Source organism: Dendrobates tinctorius, unplaced genomic scaffold (genome assembly GCF_039654945.1).
Source record: "Dendrobates tinctorius isolate UK_male_01 unplaced genomic scaffold, ASM3965494v1 ptg000060l, whole genome shotgun sequence".
Taxonomy (NCBI): Eukaryota; Metazoa; Chordata; class Amphibia; order Anura; family Dendrobatidae; genus Dendrobates; species Dendrobates tinctorius.
Genome location: NW_027361728.1, coordinates 76,657,306 through 76,683,113, shown reverse-complemented (window position 1 = coordinate 76,683,113; position 25,808 = coordinate 76,657,306). Strand labels below are relative to the sequence as shown.

Here is a 25,808-nt window from a genome sequence, read left to right as displayed (position 1 = left end):
ATGCCGCCCCCATAGCCGTCCCCTGGAGCTGCAGGAAGAAGGACCCCCTAAACGTGAAAAAATTATGCGTGAGGGAAAACTCTAAGACCTCCAAAACCAAGGCCCTCAAGTCAGGGGAGAGATTAGATGTTGATAAAAAGAATTTGGTCGCTCGTAGCCCATCACTATGGCGAATATTCGTATATAACGATTCAACGTCCATAGTGGCTAAAAGCGTATCATCATCCAACGTAAGGCCATCCATTTTACGCAACAACTGGTTCGTGTCCTTAAGATATGAGGGTAACTCCTCCACAAGCGGCTGGAGGAGGGAATCCAGCCACCTGTTGACGCACTCCAAGTAGCCCCCCGCCCCGAAACTATAGGTCTTCCTGGAGGGATCTGCATATTTTTATGCATCTTGGGGAGGAGATAAAAAGTCGGTACCATGGGTTCAGTTACTATTAATGCGGTACAAAGATCACCAGAGATGATATCAGCTTCTCTCGCTCTAGTGAGAATCCCCTTCAACTGTGTACAGAAGACGGACAAGGGATTAAACGTCATCTTCCTATAATACGTATTATTAGAAAGCTGTCGCATGGCCTCCTTCTCATACATGTATTTCGGCCATAAAACGACATTTCCTCCCTTGTCCGCCGGCTTAATCACTATGTCGGGGAGACTCTTCAGGTAACTCAATCGTCTCCTCTCCTCCCCAGTTAAATTATCCCTCTTAATATATTTTGGTACCTTTAAAAATTCATTGCTGACCACCTTCACGAATAGATCTATAACACTACAGTTCGAGAGAGGGGGGAACCTCTTGGAGCGCATCTTCAAGGATGGAGGTATCTTACCTCCCTCCGTGGACACGTGTTCATCAGCCAGTTCCTCAAGGATCCTCAAGGCTGATTGTTCTTTTTCTGTAGGGAACAATTTATTTAGGTTATCATCGAAGAAAAAACGTTTAAATAACAAGGACCTAGCAAAAATATGCAGGTCCTTGATAGCCGTAAATCTATCAAAACCAGCTACTGGTGAAAATGATAGGCCTTTGTGAAGTAATGCACAATCGGATCTAGTGAGTGTATAGTTACTCAGGTTGATTACCTTATTATCCCTACTCGGGCCTTCCGCTGAATAATTTCTCATCCTTTTATATGTGCGAAAATTGTGATTTTTCATCCGCCCATAGTTCCCCCTAGACCGAGTAACTATCGAAGAAGTAGAGGCCTCAGAGTGGGTACCAAGCGATGACATAGAGGTGTTGGAAACACTCCGATGTAAAGATGACGAATTCCCAGAGTATCTTTTCCATTGGTAAACCACTTTATCTTGGTAGTCCTTAAGATCTCTATTGAACTTAGAAGCCTGTGTATCCTTAATTTTCTTCACCACCATATCAACCGACTTTTCAAGGTCATCCTCATATCCTTTCAATTGTTCACTCGTACAATTAGCTCGAAGATCTACCAACACCTGATCTATTTCCTTATCCAAACCATTGATTGATTTAGTATTATGGTCTACCAGTAATTTCATAAGAGCCACTGAACATGTCCCACAGGCGTCCTCCCAACCAGACACAAATTCTGTATCATCGATGGGGAAAGTGGGTAATACCCGAACTCGTAGACCCCTCGGTATCATAGCCTTAACAATATACTTTTCAAGAAAAATTCTATTCCACCAAATTTTAGTTCGCTTGATGAGTAATTTCTTTGTGGATTCGAATAAAACATCATTCCTGTGATTGCCAGGCATGGTGATTGAGGGCATGGTGGCTCTTTCTATATGCATAATTATGGACATTCATCTACATCCGGCACCTCTTTTTGAGGTGATATAGGCTTCTTTGGTGTAGCTCTGCCATATATTTTTAATCTTGGCCTCTGTTTCCCTTTAATATACCATATGCCTCTTGAATAATAGATTTGTATATCTTTCTACTTTTCCTCTGTGGCTGGTGGTGGTCCAGGGTGTCTTTAGGCACTGTCTGCACTTTAGTCTGCAATTTGCACATGTCCGCCTTCTTGTCCTTTTGTGTCCTTTCTAATAAAGAAATATATATATGATGATAAAGGATCTTTTGGTCGTATTTTTGTGGTCTCCACATCCATGTTTAATGTATAGCAGCGACTGATCCATGATTGTTCTATACTTGAGCACCAGTGTGTTATGATTTTACATATAAAATGCTCATATATACCTTGGTTATTGTATTTTGTCAACATTGTTCTGTGTTTTGCACAGGGTCTTACCTAGGTCTCATGGACTACAGGGCCAGGGAAAAATCCTGGCTGGGGCAAGCGGATGAATTCTTTGGACAGGATGGGACAGGTGGTACACGGGCTGGCAATCACAGGAATGATGTTTTATTCGAATCCACAAAGAAATTACTCATCAAGCGAACTAAAATTTGGTGGAATAGAATTTTTCTTGAAAAGTATATTGTTAAGGCTATGATACCGAGGGGTCTACGAGTTCGGGTATTACCCACTTTCCCCATCGATGATACAGAATTTGTGTCTGGTTGGGAGGACGCCTGTGGGACATGTTCAGTGGCTCTTATGAAATTACTGGTAGACCATAATACTAAATCAATCAATGGTTTGGATAAGGAAATAGATCAGGTGTTGGTAGATCTTCGAGCTAATTGTACGAGTGAACAATTGAAAGGATATGAGGATGACCTTGAAAAGTCGGTTGATATGGTGGTGAAGAAAATTAAGGATACACAGGCTTCTAAGTTCAATAGAGATCTTAAGGACTACCAAGATAAAGTGGTTTACCAATGGAAAAGATACTCTGGGAATTCGTCATCTTTACATCGGAGTGTTTCCAACACCTCTATGTCATCGCTTGGTACCCACTCTGAGGCCTCTACTTCTTCGATAGTTACTCGGTCTAGGGGGAACTATGGGCGGATGAAAAATCACAATTTTCGCACATATAAAAGGATGAGAAATTATTCAGCGGAAGGCCCGAGTAGGGATAATAAGGTAATCAACCTGAGTAACTATACACTCACTAGATCCGATTGTGCATTACTTCACAAAGGCCTATCATTTTCACCAGTAGCTGATTTTGATAGATTTACGGCTATCAAGGACCTGCATATTTTTGCTAGGTCCTTGTTATTTAAACGTTTTTTCTTCGATGATAACCTAAATAAATTGTTCCCTACAGAAAAAGAACAATCAGCCTTGAGGATCCTTGAGGAACTGGCTGATGAACACGTGTCCACGGAGGGAGGTAAGATACCTCCATCCTTGAAGATGCGCTCCAAGAGGTTCCCCCCTCTCTCGAACTGTAGTGTTATAGATCTATTCGTGAAGGTGGTCAGCAATGAATTTTTAAAGGTACCAAAATATATTAAGAGGGATAATTTAACTGGGGAGGAGAGGAGACGATTGAGTTACCTGAAGAGTCTCCCCGACATAGTGATTAAGCCGGCGGACAAGGGAGGAAATGTCGTTTTATGGCCGAAATACATGTATGAGAAGGAGGCCATGCGACAGCTTTCTAATAATACATATTATAGGAAGATGACGTTTAATCCCTTGTCCGCATTCTGTACACAGCTGAAGGGGATTCTCACTAGAGTGAGAGAAGCTGATATCATCTCTGGTGATCTTTGTACCGCATTAATAGTAACTGAACCCATGGTACCGACTTTTTATCTCCTCCCCAAGATGCATAAAAATATGCAGATCCCTCCAGGAAGACCTATAGTTTCGGGGCGGGGGGGCTACTTGGAGTGCGTCAACAGGTGGCTGGATTCCCTCCTCCAGCCGCTTGTGGAGGAGTTACCCTCATATCTTAAGGACACGAACCAGTTGTTGCGTAAAATGGATGGCCTTACGTTGGATGATGATACGCTTTTAGCCACTATGGACGTTGAATCGTTATATACGAATATTCGCCATAGTGATGGGCTACGAACGACCAAATTCTTTTTATCAACATCTAATCTCTCCCCTGACTTGAGGGCCTTGGTTTTGGAGGTCTTAGAGTTTTCCCTCACGCATAATTTTTTCACGTTTAGGGGGTCCTTCTTCCTGCAGCTCCAGGGGACGGCTATGGGGGCGGCATTTGCACCGTCCTACGCCAATTTGTTCCGGGGGCTGTGGGAGAGGGACCTCCTGATGTCAGATCGGCTGTCATCTATGGAGCGCGTCCCCTTGTGGACGCGCTACATAGATGATATCCTGGTGATCTGGCAGGGGGATGCAACATCGCTTGAGAGTTTCATTTCGGAACTAAATGGAAACAGTCTTAATATTCACCTTACTGCCAAATTCGATAGGGATAGGGTGGAGTTCCTGGATGTTCTATTGAGTAGAGGTGTAGAGGGGACAATACAAAGTACCATCTACAGGAAGCCCACTGCCACTAACATGCTCCTGCATGCGTCCTCCTCACATCCGACACATATGGTGCGGTCTGTACCAGTCGGCCAGTTTTTGCGTCTCCGCCGATTGTGCTCAACTGAGGTAGAGTTTGAAAATCAGGCAAGAGACTTGAAGGGTCGCTTTGCAGAGAGAGGATATAGTAATAGATCTATTAAAAGAGCTTACTTACGAGCTAAACATAGTAATAGAAACTCTCTCTTGTATAAAACGAATGTTGAGCCTAAAAATTCAGAGGTAGTGAGATTCATTACTGACTACAATGCACGATCAGAACAGGTAAGGGGGATTATAGATAAATCTTGGAACATCTTGAAGACAGACCCGATTTTAGCTAAGATTATTCCCGAGAAACCCCAAATTGCATTCAGGCGGTCTAAAAATTTACGGGATCACTTAGTTCGGAGTCATTATATAGGGGATCCCCCCAGGACGTTTCTGGATGAGTTCAATCGGTCTCGGAAGGGGGGTAGTATGGCATGTGGCCGTTGTGTCGCCTGTGTCAATATGATTAAAGATGACACTTTTATAGACTCTTCGGGACAGAAACAATATAAGATTGTTAAAAATATTAATTGTGTGTCCCGGAATGTCATCTATTATGCTACATGCCCCTGCTCCCTGATCTATATCGGGCTTACCACCCGACAATTGAAAGTTCGGATCAGGGAGCATGTCCTGGGCATACAAGCCGCGGCAAGTGAAGAAGATATCCACCTGCTCAAAACACTACCAAAGCATTTCAAAATATATCATAATTGCGATAGTGGTGGCCTGAGAGTCAAAGGTATTGACATGGTGGATGTGGGGATTCGGGGAGGAAAAATATCCCAAAGGTTAGCCCAAAAAGAAACACGTTGGATATGGACCCTTAATACGGTACATCCAAATGGATTGAACGAGAGTTTATCCTATATTCCATTCCTGTGAGGTGGCTGTCCGGTTTGGGACGGTGCCAATGCATATGGAGGTGCAGCAGTGGTTGTTTTTATTTTTGTAATTGTTTATTTTAATTTTTAATTAATTGTTTGTTTTTTAGTTTTTCACCTTGGAGCCATTCTCGGATTTTCGTATACACTGCACCCGGTGATGTGACTGAAGTGGTTAAGTTATCTTGGATTATCTGTGGGAGAGTCTGAGAAGATGAGTGATGTGGAGTCGGACGTATCCAAATGAAGAAGACCGTATATCCTGGACGGTGGAGGTGTTTTCACCTCGAAATAATGAACCTGATACAGACAACGGTTTATTTGGACTCCAATGCATACAGTATTTATGGAACATTTTGCCTTTGGGCATGATATATAATGATTACCCATATACATGGGATTTTTTTATTATTTATTTATTTATTTATTTTTTTTTATTATTTTTTTGTTTTTTGCTACTGATATATGCATATATCTACAGATATTTAGAGATATGGACCTATTCCAATCTGTAATATTGTCCCATATATTGATGCTGTATAGGGGAGAGTCAATTATGTATACTTGCGTGTCGGGTGTTTACTAGTTTAATGGGATTATTTTGTGGAATGTATAGTGGATGGATATCTCGACAATTGTCCCGGGTGGGATACCCTTCTGTATCCCATTGGGGACATTGATAGTGGGGACTTGTCTCCCCTTAGTGGGAATATATGAGAAAGTCTTTTTGGATTTTTTGATACAGCACAATGTAAGTGGGATTGGTTGTTCTCATAGTATATAAATTGGTATGAGAAATGATGATGGTTTATGGGTTAAATTATTATTTTTGCTTCTCTTAATTTTCCCTCTCCCTTGGTCACGCCCCCTTGAATAGTTAGGTATAATGAGGCATGCTATATGCTGGTATAGCGTTAGTCCGATGTCTGGCTCTTTATTGTTTTTATAATGTTGTGCACGTTTGCCTTGGGCTTTGCCCTGTATAACAATGGCCGCCGTATGATCACCTGGTTGCGCAGGCGCGCTCGCTGCCTCTGTGTGGGTTGGGGCCCCGCCCATGTCGGGTGCCGGATCACGTGGGCCCGCGTAGATCCGGACGCGTCATGGATGGGAGGCTCCACTCATCGCGGGATGTGCGAGAGACGCGCCCGCACCACTTCCGGTAGGCGCATATAAATACGGGCAATTAGTGCTCTACACTCATGCCCCCTGAGGAAGGAGCAAACGGCTCCGAAACGCGCGTTGGGGTGACACCTGGACCACCTGGTCATTTGAGGATCCTGTTGAGGTAATGTTGGTTTGGGGTTTTTTTAACCCCTTTGGATGGGTGATAGTCAAGCCCTTTGGTGGAAAGGATTTCTTTCCCTGTTAATTAGTATGTGGGCTTATGGCAACAGTTGGTATGAGGTCTATTTGAGCACACCATATGTTATAGGCAGTACATGAGGGCATGGTGGCTCTATCTATATGCATAATTATGGACATTCATCTACATCCGGCACCTCTTTTTGAGGTGATATAGGCTTCTTTGGTGTAGCTCTGCCATATATTTTTAATCTTGGCCTCTGTTTCCCTTTAATATACCATATGCCTCTTGAATAATAGATTTGTATATCTTTCTACTTTTCCTCTGTGGCTGGTGGTGGTCCAGGGTGTCTTTAGGCACTGTCTGCACTTTAGTCTGCAATTTGCACATGTCCGCCTTCTTGTCCTTTTGTGTCCTTTCTAATAAAGAAATATATATATGATGATAAAGGATCTTTTGGTCGTATTTTTGTGGTCTCCACATCCATGTTTAAGTGAATGGGCCAGTAGAACTGGCTGAGAACACCTGCAGGTTAACGGGAGGAGTGCAAAGGTCAAGCAGAGGGAGTCACACCCCCCTATATTTAGCTATACAAAAAAACCTGACCAGCACCTTACAAGTGTGAATAGTTGCAAGCTGCAGTGACTGCAAAACATATATATAAAAAAAGCACAGCAGCACCCTGTGAATGCCAAGACATATGATGTCAATGGAAATAAAAACTTCCAAACGCTCTGTCCCTCAGCAAGATGTACTTACAAAAGCGAAGGTTCTTAGCGCATGATTTGGCCAATTCATGTGTGCCCGTCAACCGCGGCAAGGTGACACTTCTCTGACGGGTCCTGTCTGAACCCTACCATATCCTACTATATATGCCACTTTCAGGTTAAAGACAAAAAAAACCTATTATAATGGACAAACTTGTCTCTCCTGGGCTGCAAGCCTACAAGTGAATGGGCCAGTAGAACTGGCTGAGAACACCTACAGGTTAACGGGAGGACTGCAAGGGTCAAGCAGAGGGAGTCACACCCCTCTATATTTAGCTATACAAAAAAAATCCTGGCCAGCATCTGTTCTCCCTAATAGGTTTTTTTTGTTTTTAACCTGAAAGTGGCATATATAGCAGAATATGGTAGGGTTCAAACTGGACCCGTCAGAGAAGTGTCACCTTGCCGCGGTTGACGGGCACACATGAATTGGCCAAATCATGCGCTAAGAACCTTCGCTTTTGTAAGTACATCTTGCTGAGGGCAGAGCGTTGGGAAGTTTTTATTTCCATTGACATTATATGTCTTGGCATTCACAGGGTGCTGCTGTGCTTTTTTTATATATGTTTTGCAGTCACTGCAGCTTGCACCTAATTACACTTGGAAGATGCTGGTCAGGTTTTTTTGGATAGCTATATATATATTTCTTTAAATTTAACTACAATTTTAAAGGCAAAGTGTCAGTAGAAAATGACGTATTGTTAAACCTCTTAGGCCTCTTTCACACATCCGGTGTCAGGGGTCCGGCGGCCGCCGGATCCAGCCTGCAGCGATGACACCAGATGTACATGCGGCCCCTGATGTGGCTTGGAGGACATTTAAAGGAGCCGCAGCACCGGGGATCGAGAGAGCCAGCCGGAGAGAGATGCGGGGGACGAGAGAGCAGCCAAAGAGACAGCGGGGGACGAGAGAGCAGCCAGAGAGACAGCGGGGGATGAGAGAGCAGCCAAAGAGACAGCGGGGGACGAGAGAGCAGCCAGAGAGAGAGCGGGGGACGAGAGAGCAGCCGAAGAGAGAGCGGGGGACGAGAGAGCAGCCAGAGAGAGAGCGGGGGACGAGAGAGCAGCCAGAGAGACAGCGGGGGACGAGAGAGCAGCCAGAGAGACAACAGGGGACAAGAGAGCAGCCAGAGAGACAGAGGGGGACTACAGAGCCAGCCAAAGAAAGGTATGGAGTGTATGGAGAGAGAGAGGGGGAGAGAGAGAAGGGGAGGGGGAGAGAGAGAGAGATGCGCGCCGGGCACTTGTGGGGTTAAAACTCATAGTGCCCGGGCATGCGCAGTTGAAAAAGCCGGTCCGGCGCTATAAAAAAGCGTTGCAGCCAACGTTTTTTGCAGATGCCGGACGGCGCATGTTTGCCGTATCCGGCAAAACCCGGAGGCGCCGCATGTCCATCCGGCATGATGCGGCGATCATTACATTCTATGTGAAAAAACCGGATCCAACTCCGGATCCGGTTTTCACAAATTTCGCCGCATCATGCCGGATTTAAAAAAACGGATGTGTGAAAGTAGCCTTACCGACATATGACTTACTGATTTATATGACGGCTCCCTTTAAAATGCAATAACGGCGATCGAAACATCGTATCTACCCCAAAATGGTATCAGTAAAAAACGTCTGCTCAAGAAGCAAAAACCAGACCATCCCACAGCCCCAATGAACAAAAATTTAAAATGTTATGGGTCTCGGAAAATAGTGACACATGTGAAATATTTTTCTTTTTTTTTTTTACAAATTTTAGATTTTTTTTCCCACTTTCCCGTACATGACATAACATTAATGGTGTCATTCAAAAGTTCAACTTGTCCTGCAAATAAACAATCCCTCATATAGCTGTATTGACAGAAAAATAAAAAAGATATAGGGCAGAAATGAAAAATTGGTTAAAACAGAATATTTGTGTTAAATGGCTTATCTTTTGTTTTTGTGGTTTTTTTTTAGAGGGGAGCAAATATCATTCTGGAAAAGGAAATAGAGACATAATTTGTAATTGTAATCCTGCCTCTGGTGATAATGAGACTCCTGAAATGTCTTCCTGAAAGAACACTAAAATGAGCCTAAAATAACCCTATGGCAAAATTGCTAGATTTCTATTTGTGATTTATAATACAGATTGTGATATGAATAAAAAGCAAACATTGGCCAACACTTCAAAAAAATAATTTAGTACAAAAATGTGAATGAAAGAAATGGTCATTTTCTGGCCCTTCTAAGTTTACTACTAAAACAATTCCTAACATTTCTTCATTTTATTGGGCTTGGTTCAGTGCAGAGCTGTAGGATTTCATACTTCCTGTGTTGCACTTCCATTTGCAACAACAGTCATTAGCCGCTATTAACTCTTTAGTAAAAATGCATTTAGAAGTTAGAGTTTGAACTTTATGAATAATTTATCTTATTTAGGAATTTTTCTAAAAGTATTTTAAACAAATCATAAACGATTGTCCCTGAAAAAAACCTCATTGAAATCTACAGATTTTTTTTTTAAATAACAATTATTATAATAATAGTGTTGGAATTGAAGTCACCCACCAAACAATAGACCACATCGTTACAAAGATTAGACCCCAGATTAGTTTCCTTTAAACTCTTTGCCATCCATAGCCATCGGCTTACAGGGAGCATTGCATGCGAATATACAGCTACAATTACACAACTACTCAGGATGAAAGAAATTCCTTCTTTTCACTAAGTGAAATTGACATATCGGCATGTTTTCCTTCTGATGGTTTGCAGGCAGGTCCGGAAGTGTTCGGCAGAGATTACTAACACTTCCTGCATGTTTTCCAGATGACAAGAACAGTAAAACCTCAGACCAAGCTCACAATGCTGGACATTTTGATGGGATGATACTGTATATGATTTTATGGAAATCCAGGTACAAATTGTATGACACAAGTGCTAGAACTTCTTTGGAACTTCTGCTAGTGAATCACAGACAAAACACCTGCTTTTTTCTACGAGGTGCAAAGGTAAAGGGGTCAAAGAGGTCATTTTTTTTTCTACAAATGCAAATAAATTTTTACCATCCAATTAATATAGAAACATGTCATTAAAGGGACAAGTTAAAGGGATAGTCCGAAACATGAGTAGGAGATATATATTGTGCCAATGATGTCATAGGATCTTGACCTGGGAAATCTGAAAAAGGCTTTCACAGTGGAGGCCTTCTCACTCATAGGGCATGTTCACATTGTCCAGTAGTCATCCATTAGAACGGATCCAGCAGCAATTTGTTGGCAAAAAAAAGTTGTGCAGACATAACAGTTTAGTTCAACTCATCTCTGCTGGATTCATCTTTTTTTACATTGCAGTCTGTGGATAATGGATCCGTTAGTTAGCCATCTTTTTTCTCCAATTTGTGAGCAAAAAATGGATCCTTTACAAATGAAGGGAAAACGAATGGCTAATAATTAACTAATTAAGGCCTCTTTCACACATCAGGTTTTCGCCGTCAGGCGCGATCCGGCGCTTTTGACAAAAACTGGATCCGGCGAAATGCAATGCCGGATCCGGTTTCCCCCCCATTGACTTGCATTTGCGCTGGATCGCGCCAGATGGCCATGCGTTTCATCCGGTTTTCGCCGGATCCGGCAATGTGTCGCGATCCGGCGTCTGGAAAAAACGGCTACTGTAACGTTTTTTGTCTCCGGCGAAAAAGCCGGACACGCCGGATTTTTCGGCTTTTTCAAACAATGAAAGCCTATGAGCGCCGCAATGCGGCGGATCCGGCGACCGGATACGGTTTTTTGGGTCTGAGCATGCTCAGTAGCTCTGCCCACAAGACACATATATAAAAACATGACAGTGGGATCCTCAGCCACACCCAACATGCCACCCAAGACAGCCACCAGGCGCAGGAGAAGGCAGGAGACCACTGCAGCAGCACCATCAGCAGCACCACCACCACCCCAAATGGAGCAGCATGCTGAACAACAGGAGGGGAGTCCAGCAGCAGATGAGAGATGGTAATTATCAAATCCCCCCATTCCTCCAAACTAGGGCCACGGAATATCAAGATATTCATTGCCCCTTTGTTTCTCTTTATTCAACAGCCGCCCAAGAGATGCAGCAGCAGCAACAGTGGCAGCACTGGAAGCACTGGTAGCAGCAGTACCACCACCCACAGGCATGGAGTCTGGCCAGCAGGAAGACAGCACATCTTCTTCTGGGAGCCCTCCCTCGCATCGTCAGCGTTTGACGGTAAGTTTTTATTTCCAAAATCCATCATCTCTGTAATATATGTCTATTCATTGCCTTTTATTTCAAAACAGGAATCACAAGCTGAAGAGGAGCTCCCAGAAGAAGAAGGAAGGGGTGGACAGACACCTGGAGTGGGCTCACAATTGGTAAGTTTTTTGCATCAAACGCAGAAACAGAACATCACACTACACACAACACATAGAAAACAATGTTCTGCAGACCACACACAGCAAACAAATGCCTACATCCAAAGACATAACATTTTTTGTTTTCTTCTCTAGTCTTCCCAATCTGGTGCTCGGCAAAGAGGTCCTCGCAGTGCCTCCCAGGGTCATCGGCGACAGCAACGCGGCGGTCACCAGCATGTAAGTATAAATATTTTTGCTTTGTTTTTTTGCACTTTTTATTTCATTTCTTTTGTGGAGGCAAATTATGTTATTTTTGTCTTTTTCTTTAACAGCCATCACAGCGTGCTCCCGACTCTGACGGTGAGGATGGAGGGATTAATGTGGACCACCTCATCGATCTCGTCAGAGAAAGGGAGCCGCTATGGAATATGGCTGACCGCCGCCATGCTGACCTGATCGTTACCCGACGACTCTGGGAGGAAATCTGTTCGCTCCTTGTGGGCCGCTGGGAGGACCTCGATGTTCGGGCCCAGATTAAAGAGCGTAAGTATATACAGTACCGGTTGCTTGATGTAAACCAGTGTTTCTCGAACTCCAGTCCTCGTGGTCCCCACGGATCATGTGTTCAGGATTTCTATTTACTATGGAAATCCTGAAAACATGACCCCTGGGGACCATGAGGACTGGAGTTTGGGAAACACTGATGTTGTATACTAACCACTCCTTTCTCGTTTCAGGGGACAGAATTGTGAAGCGGTGGCGGTCTGTGAGGGATCGTTTCAAGAAGGAGTTCAATAAAGAGATGCGGGCCCCGAGTGGATCTGGAGGACGCAGGAGCAAGTACAAGTACGCACAAGCCCTGTCGTTCCTCCGGGAAACAATGGTCACCAGAAGGTAAATATTACACACCACATGTGAAAAAAAATGTTTAGATGTAACTTTTTTTTTTTCAGCCAGGGCCATACCATGTCACTATTTTAATTGTTTTTTTTCTCTTTATTCCACAGCACGGTGAGCAGCACTCGGGAGCCTGCATGATTGGACCCTTCTGAGGCGATCCCTGAGGAGACCGGCACCGAGGGACACTTCGACCGCCCCGGTACATCTGCACCTTCCCAGCCTTCCCACACATTCGACCCATCTGTCCGATCCACCAGCACAGGAGCATCGTGGCCGCCTACATTACATGAAGCTGCTGGTGAGGAGATCGATTTCCCTTTACCCCACCCTTCTGCCCCTGCCACCTCTAGTACACCTGCGGGTACTGGGCGGCAGCGGCAGAGGGGTCAGGAAAAGACTTATGCGCCAGAGTTCTTGCATCTGAATGCATCTTTCCAGAACTGTCTAAAAGTCTTGTCAGAGCAAATCTCCGCAGGCTTTCAGCAGATCAACTCCAGCATTCTGGAGGTGAAGACACTTCTGCAAACCATGCATTCAGAAGCAAGATCTTCGCCAAACCACCCCTTTTTCAGGTCTACTGTGGAGCGCATGGAAACGCTCTCTCCTACCCAGCAGATGCATGTAATGCATTCATGCCACGGTGCTCTCCAGCACGTTACCTCCCAACCTCCTCCTCCCACCACAGTAGTTCCTCCACCTGCACCCCCTCCAGCCACTTTCCATCCTCCCCCTCCTATTACATACCATCCACCTCCCCAGCAACAGCCACCTCCCCAGTACCAGCAACCTCCCCAGTACCAGCAACCTCCCCAGTACCAGCAACCTCCCCAGTACCAGACATCTCCCCACTTCCAGCAACCTGCCCCGTACCAAACTCCTTCCCCGTACCAAACTCCTTCCCCATACAACTTGCCATCAACATCATCTGCTCCTACAGTCCCTGCCCAACCCTCCACTCCACCGCCCACCACATCTTCTGCCTCCCACATGTCCACCCATTCTGTAGCTTTTTCCACACCTTCACCTCTAACTGTTCCTTCCCCACCACGATCCCAGCCCTCTCTCCACATTCCCAGTGTCGAAGTGTCCCGCAGCCCCTCCAGCAGTATTTCCACCCCACACGACACCGAGTTATAATGTTTTTTGTTGTAATAAAAATGCCCATTTGGTTGGTTTCAAACATTTATTAAAAAAGTTTTTTAAACTTTAAAAACATTTTACAAAAAAAAAATATTTTAAATAAAAGTTAAATTATCGTTTTACAATGGTTGTCTGTCATTTCTTTCTGCGGCGAACTATGTTTAAAAAAAAGGATAAATACAGGGTATTTCAAAGGTAAAAAGGTATTCAAAACCAGGTATAGAACTGTAGGTAAATTTTACCTTTTTGCCACAGTTGTGTTCCTGGTTGTGTTTGAAGCAAAGTATTTCACCTAAAAAGTTGTGTTTATTGTTGGTGATTTCCTAACAATGTACACAACTTTTGTTACAAGGTGAAATACTTTGCATAAAACACAGCCAGGTACACACCTGTGGCCTAAAGGTAAAAATAGTAAGACCATGACAAGATAGCCAACTTTGGTTGGCAAAGGTATATACTGTTGCTACAGAAGGTACACAAGTTTGGTTAAGGGCACAAATCTTTCACACTCTGTCATCCTGCCAGTGTACTCTGCCTTGAGGTGACATAAAGTATAGTGCAAAATTGTCCCTCATTACTGAAACCGTCACAGAACTTCTAGTGGTAATGTCATGGTAATCTTGCAAGGTGGTTTCTTCAGAGGTGTCCTCAATGGAAATGGGTTCCTTGCAGCTAACAAAATTGTGGAGTACCACGCAAGCTTTGATCACCTCGTCCACAGTTTCTGTCTTGAGGTTGATCGCAGTCAATAGGACCCGCCATTTGGCTGTCAGAATACCAAAGGTACATTCAACCATTCTTCTTGCTCTTGTGAGGCGGTAATTAAAAATGCGTTTTGTTCTTGTCAATCCTCTGCTAGAGTACGGTTTCAAAAGGTGTTCTGACAGCTGGAAGGCTTCATCCCCTACACAGACAAATGGCATAGGTGGACCAGATGTTTGCGGCAGCGGTCTAGGGGGTGGGAACTGGAAGGTGTTTCCATACAGTTTACGCCCCATGGCAGACAGTTTGAAAACTTGAGAGTCATTGGAGCGGCCATAGGCCCCAATATCAACAGCAGTAAATTTGTATTCCGTGTCAGCGATGGCCATGAGGACAATTGAAAAATATTTCTTGTAATTGAAATATTCCGATCCCGATCCGGCTGGCTTTACAATGCGGATATGTTTCCCGTCCACAGCGCCCAAGCAGTTCGGAAACTGACATATCTGTAGAAACTTTTCTGAAATTTCAATCCACCTCTCTGTTGTGGGCTCTGGTAAAAACTCTTCAGCTATAACACTTGGAGATACAAACTACCACCAACAAGATTGCAGTGAAAGTTTGCTCTGATGCGAGCATATCCAATAAATGTGGCTTACCTTAAAGTCACCATCAGACGCTCTGCGGGTGAAACAGAGAAGCGGCAATAGGTGTCCGATTTTCTTATGAGGTGTGCAATGCGCTCCACCAAGTAATCAAAATTCTCCATTTTCATCCGAACATATCCAAAAAATTTATCCGGGTTTCGTCTAAGGTCCATGCAGAGTGTAGAATAGACCCCACGCGTCATTCTCTTGGCTGTGATGGGGTGGATCCACAAACGTCGTCTACGATGCCTGATGCGCTGCTGTCTCGCTCTCTCCTTCTCCAGAACAATCACCCTCAAACGATTCGCCTCCGCTGTAAAATCTGCCAAATTCTTCAAAATATTTCCAATCACAACATCCATCTTCGCCAGTAACTTGCTCTTCTCTCCAACCTGCACTTTCTCCTCTACAACCTGTCAAAGAAGGGCTGTAGGAACACGCTATATATAGTTTTTCAGTAGCCAATCCCGTTCGGAAGGCCACAAGGGTCAATTTTAAAAACCGGATCCGGCGTAATCCGTCAAAAAACGGAACAAAAACCGGATTAACCGGATGAGACGGATCCGGTTTTGTCTGTCAAGAACAAGACGGATCCGGCAGAAAAACGGATCCGTCACATCCGGTTTTACGAAACATTTGCCGGATCCGGCGCTCCGGCACGACGCCAGATCGCGCCTGATGCCGAAAACCTGATGTGTGAAAGTAGCCTAACTAATGATAATTAAAATAGCTTTTTTAAAAATGGACTAAAAAGTTGTGTCTGCACAACATTTTTGCCAACGGATTACTGCTGGATCCTTTGTAACTGATCACTACTGGACATGTGAACATAGCCTTACCTACAGCTTGATTTGTTTTAGGGCAGGATAATGTTATCAGTAGGTATGACATTGTGAACAGAACTGTTTACATTTACATATGTAAGTTCCAGAACCTATCAACATTCTTTAGCACCAGGGCACAAATTACATCATTTTCCACATAATGATAGAAACTCAATAAAAAAAGTTCTTTAATTTGGCATATATTAAAGGGTCTCTTGTTTAGGGATACTAACCAGGTACGGACTAGGGCTGAAATTCAGCCCTGGCATTTGAAATCACACAGGCCCATGCTGTCCCCATCCCAAAGCACCAAATGGGATATATTACCCTGCATGGAGGAAAGCAAGATTTACTACAAGACTAATATTTCTAATGATACCTCCGTCACAACTCTTAACAGTATGGGTGTCTTGAGAACGCCGATTCTGTTAACAACGTAGCAGACAAGGTGGACCATAACCAGGCAGGCCCTTCTGGCATTTGCCCATATACCGATCATACACATCCTGCATCCCATAGTCCCATGCACATATACTCATCACACATCCCCCATCCCATAGTCCAGTGCCCATATACCCATCACACATCCTCCATCCCATAGTTCAGTGTCCATATACCCATCATACATATAGTCCCGTGCACATATACCCATCACACATCTTCTATCCCATAGTCCAGTGCCCATATACCATCATACATATCCTCCATACCATAGTCCCGTGCCCATATACCCATCATACATATCCTATATTCCATAGTCCTGTGCACATATACTCATTACAAATCCTCTATCCCATAGTCCAGTGCACATATACCCATCACAGATCCCCCATCCCATAGTCCCATGCCCATATACCCATCACAGATACCCCATCCCATAGTCCCATGCCCATATACCCATCACACATCCTCCATCCCATAGTCCAGTGCCCATATACCTATCACACATCCTATATCGCATAATCCAGTGCCCATATACCATCACACATCCTCTATCCCATACTCCCATGCCCATATACCCATCAGACATATCCTCCATCCCATAGTCCCATGCACATATACCCATCACACATCCTCTATCCCATAGTCCAGTGCCCATATACCATCACACATCCTATATACCATAGTCTCATGCCCATATTCCCATCATACATATCCTTCCATCCCATAGTCCCGTGCTCATATACCCATCATACATATAATCCATCACATAGTCCCATGCTCATGTACCCATCACACATCCTCCAACCCATAGTCTCGAGCCGGGTGGCACTGAGCATGGAGTTCCTGGAGATGTGCTGTTATGTAACCTGGCAGTGTTGCTCTGTGTGCGGACGCTGATGATGCGATTTTCTATGCCAGTTATAATAAAGCCTGGCAGTAATAGAGGAAGGGGTGATTCATTTATGTTGCGCTCTGCTCCTGTCTTGGGGGCAGACAATGGCTGGGAGCTTATGTTCTCGGGAATGCTAGATTTCTCCCACCTGGTCAGTGTCTGCTGAGGTGTTGTGGAAAGGGAAAACTGTTGCTCATAGCAACCAATCACAGCTCAGCTTTCATCTTTTAAACAGCTCTGGTGAAATGAAAGATGCTTAGTGATTGGTTGCTATGGGCAACACGGGCAGTGTAACCTCTTGTGGTCAAGAAGATGTGCCTATGAAATATATACAGCTCTGGCAAAAATTAAGAGACCACTGCAAAATTTTCAGTTTGTCTGATTTTTCTCTTTATAGGTATATTTTTGAGTAAAATATAAATTGCTCTTTTATTCTATAAACTACTGACAACGTGTCTCTGAATTTCCAAGCACTAACTTTTGTATTTATTTTCAGAAAATGAGAAATGGTCAAAAAGAACAAAAAAATGCAGTGCTTGCAGACCTCAAATAATGCTAAGAATACAAGTTCATAATCATTTAGAAACAACAATACTAATGTTTTAACTCAGGAAGAGTTCAGAAATCAATATTTTGTGTAATGACCATGATTTTTAATCCCAGCTTTCATGCTTTACACCAGTCTTTCACACTACTTTTGGGTGACCTTATGCCACTCCTGGTACAAAAATTTAAGCAGTTCTTCTTTGTTTGATGGCTTGTGACTATCAATCTTCCTCTTGATTACATTCCAGAGGTTTTCAATGGGGTTCAGATCTGGAGACTGGGCTGGCCATGACAGGGATTTGATGTGGTGGTCCTTCATCCACACATTGATTGACCTAGCTGTGTGGCATGGCACTTTGCCCTGCTGGAAAAACCAGTCCTCAGAGTTGGGGAACGTTGCCTGAGCAGAAGGAATCAACTGTTTTTCCAGGATAACTTTGTATGCGGCTTGATTCATACATCCTTCACAAAGATTAACCTTCCCAATTCCAGCCGTGCTGAAGCATCCCCAGATCATTACCGATCCTCCACCAAATTTCACAGTGGGTGCAAGACATTGTGGCTTGTACGCCTCTCCAGGTCTCCGTCTAAACATTAGACGACCAGGTGTTGGGCAAAGCTGAAAGTTAGACTCATCAGAGAAGATTACCTTACTCCAGTCCTCTATGTTCCAATCCTTATGGTATTTGGCACACTTCAGCCTGGCTCTCCTTCACTTTTCATTGATGAAAGGCTTTTTTCTGACTTTACATGACTTGAGCCCTGCCTCTGGGAGACTGTTATGAACTGTTCTTGCCATGCACTTCACCCCAGCTGCCATTTGCCATTCCTTTTGTAGGACACTTGATGTCATCCTGTGGTTTCTGAGTGACATTCGAATAAGATGGCGGTCATCCCAGTCAGTGGAGAGTCGTTTTTGCCCTCTGCCAGTCTGTAGCTTTGTTGTCCCCAATGTCTGCAGCTTGACCTTGTCATAATGGACTGCTGTAATTTTAAGGATGGAGGCTACATGATGCTCACTGAATCCCTCTTCAAGTAAAGCCAGAATTGAACCCTTTTTTTCCTTACTCAAGACTTTTCTTTCCAACTCCTTTGGCATGGTTAAAAGTTATTTTTTCATTCCTATTACATTTGGAATATTACTAGCACTTGTTTTGCCATCCAGCTTGTGCTATTGTAAGAGGATTGTGAACACCACAGCAGGGTTTTTTATACTTTCCTTCATTAAATAAGATTTGGTTCAGGTGATCACCTAATCAGAAGCACATTAAGGAGAATGAGGTGTACTCTGGTTGGAATTTAACTGACACTGGAATGGAATGGCTGTCAGACATGTAGGGAAGCTGGTCTCCTAATTTTTGCCAGAGCTGCATATTAGATATTCATCATATATAAATATATATTTATTTTAGATTAGATATTTATCATACAGGGCTTTGTGTGTGGAGTGAGTGGGGCTTGATACATACGCTCATTTTCATATATATATATATATATATATATATATAGACTATGTATTGTTTATAAGGCACTATAATATTCTGCAGCACTTTACAGACATCATTATTGCTGTCCCCACTGGGGCTCAGAATCTAAATTTCCAATCAGTATGCCTTTGGAGTTATGGGAGGATACCTACACAAACATGGGGAGAACCTACAAAGTTCTTGCAGATGTTGTCATTGTTGGGAATTTGAACCCAGGACTCCAGCACTGCAGAGCAACAGCGCTAACCACAGATCCACCAGGGATCTGCTGGATTGAGTTGCTAGAACCAAGTCTATCAGTGGTATCATTTTTTGAGCTGGCAGCCTTTAATATTTTATAATGTCTCTTGAATCCATGAGAATAAAGATTTTGTGCGCAGCAGTACCAAAGTTGTAGGTGCACAGAGGCATCCTATATGTCCTCAAATGGGTACGGCACCATATTGCAGATCATTACAGCAGGGATCCAATATACGGCCGTGTGCATAAAGCCTTAGGCTAGTAGGTAATGTAAGCAGTTGAGTCTTTTGATAGGCACTTAGGTAACATTAGAAATCTAATTTATTCCATCCTAAACACCATATGATCGCATTTTATGATTGAATTCACTAAGTGCTTTTCTATATGGTTAGAGACTGCCAAGATAGGAGATCTGTTACATGTGTTTTTATGAACGTCACTTGATCCCTTTTATGCAGTATGATCAGCTTACAACATCCATGGCATTTCAGGTTCTGCGCCCATTTAATGTTCGTAGAGTTTACTCAGCAAACCTTAAGACTTTATTTGCTTGTAAGTCAGATTTAACAGTTTACGTATATCCAATTGCATTTTTGACACAAAGGGTTACATATGCCCTCCTGTAGGCAAATTCCAAGAAACTAAATATGTTTTAATACTTTAAGTTTGGGGCTTGTGCAACTCCCACCCCTATGGATGAAATAGCTTAAGGCTGAGTAATTCCTGAAGTGCAGGAGGCCTCTTCCCTCAGGATGGCTGTTACCTTAGAAGTCTTTCTGTGCAGCGCAGGCTGTCACACTGCATTTATGATCCTTATTTCCACAGCTGGCTTCATTTTCCATTCATTTTCAATAGACTTTTTTTGTTTGTTTATACGTTGCATTGGAAATAGATGGTTCACAAAAAATGCTGTATATCTGTGATCTGTTATACATATTAATGGGTACATATCAATTCCATAATCCAGAGCTGTAATCCAAATGTCCCTCTTTAGTAGCTGAAGTGGATAATATAGGAGTGTAGATGGGGAACTCCATTACCTGTCTGTGATTATAATAATTATTAAAGGGCTTGTCCACTACTCAAACAATCCATCCTGAATTCTTATGTCTCCTCCCAGTAAAATAATAAGACCTAAACTCACCTCCGCTGTCAGCGTTGCTCCAGTAGTATCGGCTGTGGGTCTTTTGGACCCTCCCTGACATACAGTTATATTATGTTATGTCGTGTGATCCCTGCAACTCATCGACGCTGTCTCTTTCCATGTTCATCTCTGTTTGGTGGCCATCTTGCCAGTATATATTTAATCATTTTTTTCTCTGCTGTAGATATAGCAGTGCTCATAATGCTGAGCTCTGTATAACCCCGCCCACATCAATGATTGGCAGCTTTCTGTGTACACTGAACAGTGACAGAAAGCTGCTAATCAGTACTGGGGGGCGGGGTTACACAGAGCAGTTGACCAGAAGACACAAGACATGTAGTCGTGTAGTAATATCTCCTGCTAATAAAACACTGATTTTATTTAGACAGTAATGCACAGCCTATAAGTGACAGATCACTGGAATCACTGGAATCTCTTTAAACATCAAATACTGAGAAAACTGGTGAAGAGTTGCTTTACAAAGCAGGATACTCATTGTGATACAGTCATGGCGACAGCCTGCGGCCAGTAATGCATGGTAACCAACCTAAATGAACGCTTCTAGGAAAGATTCCCTCGAGCCAAATCAGTAATTATAATAATTGAAGGCTTTTCTGAAAGCAGCAGGGTAGACAAGGACAGCTGTTCTCACCAAATTCTTGGATGGAAAATTTGTGCCAAGGAAACGCTATCCCCAGCACCATCCTGAGGCTGCCCGGTTACGTTAGGTGCCACCGGGATGGGGCCAGGCTGATGGCCTCTCTTTGGACCTGAAGCAATAATTACGGTAAGACTTCAATGAGTAATCTTGGGAGGATTTAGCCAAAACATGAAAACATTGGTTTAGCGCCAGTTTATTATGGACATTCTCATTACTATGTACAGTAGATTATAAAGTCTGTTTGTTATCTCCCAGATTTATTGTAACATACATTCAGCCAACTAGAGATATTATACATCTACTTACGATTAATATATCTTCTATCAATGTTTGAAAGGGAATATGCTTGTAATCGTTTTTATTCCAAAAGTCCTAAAAGGCTATTACGGCTTTAACATCACTCGTAGTGCATCTATTGTCAAAAAATATCCTTCCCCTCCTTTTTGCTTCCACATTACCCTTGTTGCTGCAGCTAATCTGTGCTGTTGAGCATTGGCTTTGGCATAATTCATCTTTTTCTTCCTAGATCTTACAATTGCTCATCGGTAGTGATGAGCGAGTGTGCTCGTTACTCGAGTTTTCCGAGCATGCTCAGGTGTTCGCCGAGTATCTTGGGCGTGCTCGTAGATTATGTTTGTGTCTCCGCAGCTGCATGATTTGCGGCTGTTGGACAATCTGAACACATGCAGGGATTGCCTGTTTGTTAGGGAATCCCCACATGTATTCAGGCTGTCTAGCAGCCACAAATTATGCAGCTGCGGAGACTCAAACATAATATACGAGCACATCCAAGATACTCTGCGAACACCCGAGCATGCTCAGAAAACTCGAGTAACAAGCACACTCGCTCATCACTACTCATCAGTAGTATAATATCAAAAAGGTATAAATGTAAATAAAGTATAAATTGTAACAATACCCCTTTATTAAACTTAAACAACCAAAATATACAAAACAGCCAGCAAAGAGTAATACAAACACCAACCACATGCCATATTGGCAGTGCCACCTATCACACACTGTACAGTATCGTTTCACTTGTTGCTTCTTCTGGGGTTCCTCCCATCAGACAGTGTGATAATATAGTACTACAGCAAGAGATTTAAGCATTTCAGAGTAAAACATACAAGGCTGCAATAAAGCGGCCTCTGTCTGACTCACGCTGCCTATGGTTTGGTCAACAAGAATCAGTTGTCAGGTTCACTTTAACCAAAATATCGACATAGGGATAAGTCCTGAGATGTTGAACATGTTGTGCATATTTGAGGCATGGTTGTGTCTTTCTGTAACTATAATAACAATGTAACTAGGAGGATTATTAGTATGAACACAGAGCAGCCAGCATGTTACTCTTCCTTTCAGTGTAATTCGATGGATTAGTGCCAATTTTACTAGCTAAGCAGTAAGCAATCACGAGGAAATCACGTATGCCCCTTTTGTCACCAATTTCTCACCTGTCAAAGTGTCATAATAGCAGCATTGTTAATTTACTCATTCCTGCCCTACTTACAATTTGTTCAGCCAATACTGTTATACGTTTAAGTGTATTGAACGAATTTGATTGGACTCGATGCCAGTTTATTTGTTTCCTGCTGCAATACCGCTACTGTTCATTGTTTACTTTCCTACTCTCCATTTAACCACTTACCGACCTCAACCTTTCATGTACAGCGTAAGTTGACAGCAGGTGTATGGAGAGGGCTCATGGGATGGGTCCTACCCATTCGCAGCAGATAATGCCTGTGTTCACAGCCAGAGCCAACCTCTAACAGCCGCCGGTGAACAGAAGCTCCACCTGCGACTGTTAATCTGCTAAAGTTGCTGTCAGTCTGAAAGCCGCATTATCTGTGCTCCAGCATGGAGCGAGTCATTCTATGTGCTTATCGGCACCTCCATGATCAGTAGAGTGACTAGAGTCTGATAGGTGTTCTAAATCCTATGAGGATTATATTTGTTACCCTCCCCTACTAAGTAGTAATGTCCCCCATCCTGTACTAATGTTCCCCATCCTGGACCCCTTACTGGTACATATGTCCACCATCCTAGGCACATACTGGTGCATATGCAACCCATCCTGGTATATATGTCCCTCATCCTGGGCTCATTCTGATATATATATGTGTGTGTATATATATATATATATATATATATATATATAAATATGTGCCCCATCCTGTGCCCCTTCCTGATATACTGTATATGTCCCTCATCCTGTGATATACATTATATGTGCCCCATCCTGTTATACTGTATATGTCCCCACATCCTGGTGTATATATATCCCTCATCCTGGACCCATTCTAGCTTATTTGTCCCTTATCCTGGGTGCACTATTTCTGCTACTTGTATTTCACAAGGCCGTATATATGGCACAGTTTTATAGGGCTGCTATATTTGGGGATGTTATTTTCTGGTGGTGGTCCCACATCAAACCACTTCTTTTCTAACCAACATCTGAAGTTTTTAAAAGCGGTTACTCCTAAAAGAGAGTATATACATTTGATACCACCATAATCGTACTGATTGAGTCCCTTTCACAAACACCACACAATGAACTCCGTAGAAACAAATCAGAAAATACAATGGTAGAATTAGGCCTTTTTTTTTTTACTATTTAACTCCATTTGAAATTTTTTTTCTGTTTTTTTCTCCAAGTAAATTTTATTTTTTCATTCACACCTCTACAATAACAAGAGATTAATAGACTATGTTGATAGAAAAATAAAATAAAAAGATATGGCTATTGGAAAAAAGGAGAGGAAAGGAAGTAAAGTGCAAAAATGAAAATTGCCTTCTGCTTGTGAAGGGGTTAAAATTTCAAACGTCAATTCACTAGTGCAGTTCAGGACTAGGTGAGATCACTGGCTGATAATATTAGCTTACACCCCATGCATCAATGCTATACAAACATGAACTATATGCTAATTCCCTGTGTAAAAAAATGACTAAGGTTCAAATGACAGGTGAACTGTATCCGAGATAACATTTGGCTTATGGCTGATTTATTTAGCTTATCTATCTATGTTCTATTTATCTATTATGAAATCATACATGCACATTATATATTATAGCAGGTTCAAAAATGGATTATTTCTTTTTTTACGGTAAATACAGCACTGGTGGTCTTTCCTATTAATAAGTGGACCCACATTATAATCAATGGGTTCTGTTAGAATTGCTCAGTGTTCATTTAAAAATAGATCTGGCATAACCAATCAAAGGAAATCATCAAGGAGGTGTGAACAGAGCCTCAGGTCTCATTCAGCCATCCATTTTTCACATACGAGTTCTATAGGTGTTCTTCATGGATAGAGCTCATACCTCTTTTACTCTATGGGGCTGATCTCATGTCCGTGTATACTTGGGGACCAAATGGTCAGCACCAAAAAACTAAGACATGTACGATTCTTTTTCATGTCACAGATTGAGCTAACCAATCAGGTACGGACTGGGGCTGAAATTCAGCCCTGGCATTTGAAATCACACAGGCCCATGTTGTCTTCATCCCCATGAACTAGATGGGATATATTACTAATATTATCCTGGATGGAGGAAAGGAAGATTTTTTACAAGACCACTATTTCTAATGATACGATACCTGTGGCCTGCTGGGGTAAGTGATGCAGTCAGCGACTTGGTGCTCCGGCGCAACTCTTAACAGTATGGATGTCTTGAGAACACCGATTCTGTTAACGCAGCAGACAATGCAGCCTATGACCAGACAGGCAATTTTGGCATTTTCTATAATTGCCAGATGGCCAGTCCGACCCTGTAACTTATACAAGTCTATGGGCGTGTGAAAAAAAAAGCACTTTGTTTGGAGAAACTTGAGAAAACTTCTTATATACAAGAAAAGTAATGAAACTCCGATGGTAAAACTGACACAAGAAACACACACTGAACAAAATCAAATCCAAAACACTGATGTAATTAATTGATCAATTTTGGCGAAAATGAAATGGACTGGCACAGTCTAATAATCAGGGAACTGTGCCATACACCCAAAAGACACAAGCCAAAAACAAGAAAGAGGCTCTAGTATCCATGTAATATCACAGACAAACTGAATAGTAAACAAAATTAATGATTTCTTATGATCAAAGTGTCAAAGTAGACAAACAAGCATAAAAACATTTAAAAATACACAGACCTACTTGGTCCACACAAGAGACTTTGTGCAGGAGAACCAGCCCTAATCTCTCCAGACCAATACTAGACTGGCGATGTCAAAGTACATGTGTAAGGTAGTATAAAGGCAATAAGGAAACAAGATAAAAAGCAAAAGAGCTATATAATGGCTATATCCTAATGGGTCGGCAGGAAGAGAGCTGTGTAAAATTCCTTTTTTGCCACATTTTTGACATGATTTTGTTGTGTATATTACTCTACTCATTAGTACGGGTGAAATACGCTGCAAGAATTTACATTATGCAGATTTTAACTCTGAAAAGA

The 25,808-nt window shown here is 42.7% G+C and overlaps 1 long non-coding RNA gene across 1 annotated transcript in view; it reads right to left on the bottom strand.

The window, feature by feature from the left end:
* LOC141092793 (uncharacterized) overlaps nt 1-25,556 on the bottom strand; it is a 52,335-nt gene extending 26,779 nt beyond the window's left edge. Inside the window, exon 1 of the long non-coding RNA XR_012232921.1 lies at nt 25,507-25,556. This is a non-coding gene — a long non-coding RNA (uncharacterized lncRNA). The remainder of the gene's footprint in view (nt 1-25,506) is intronic.
* Nucleotides 25,557-25,808: the final 252 nt, after the last annotated feature.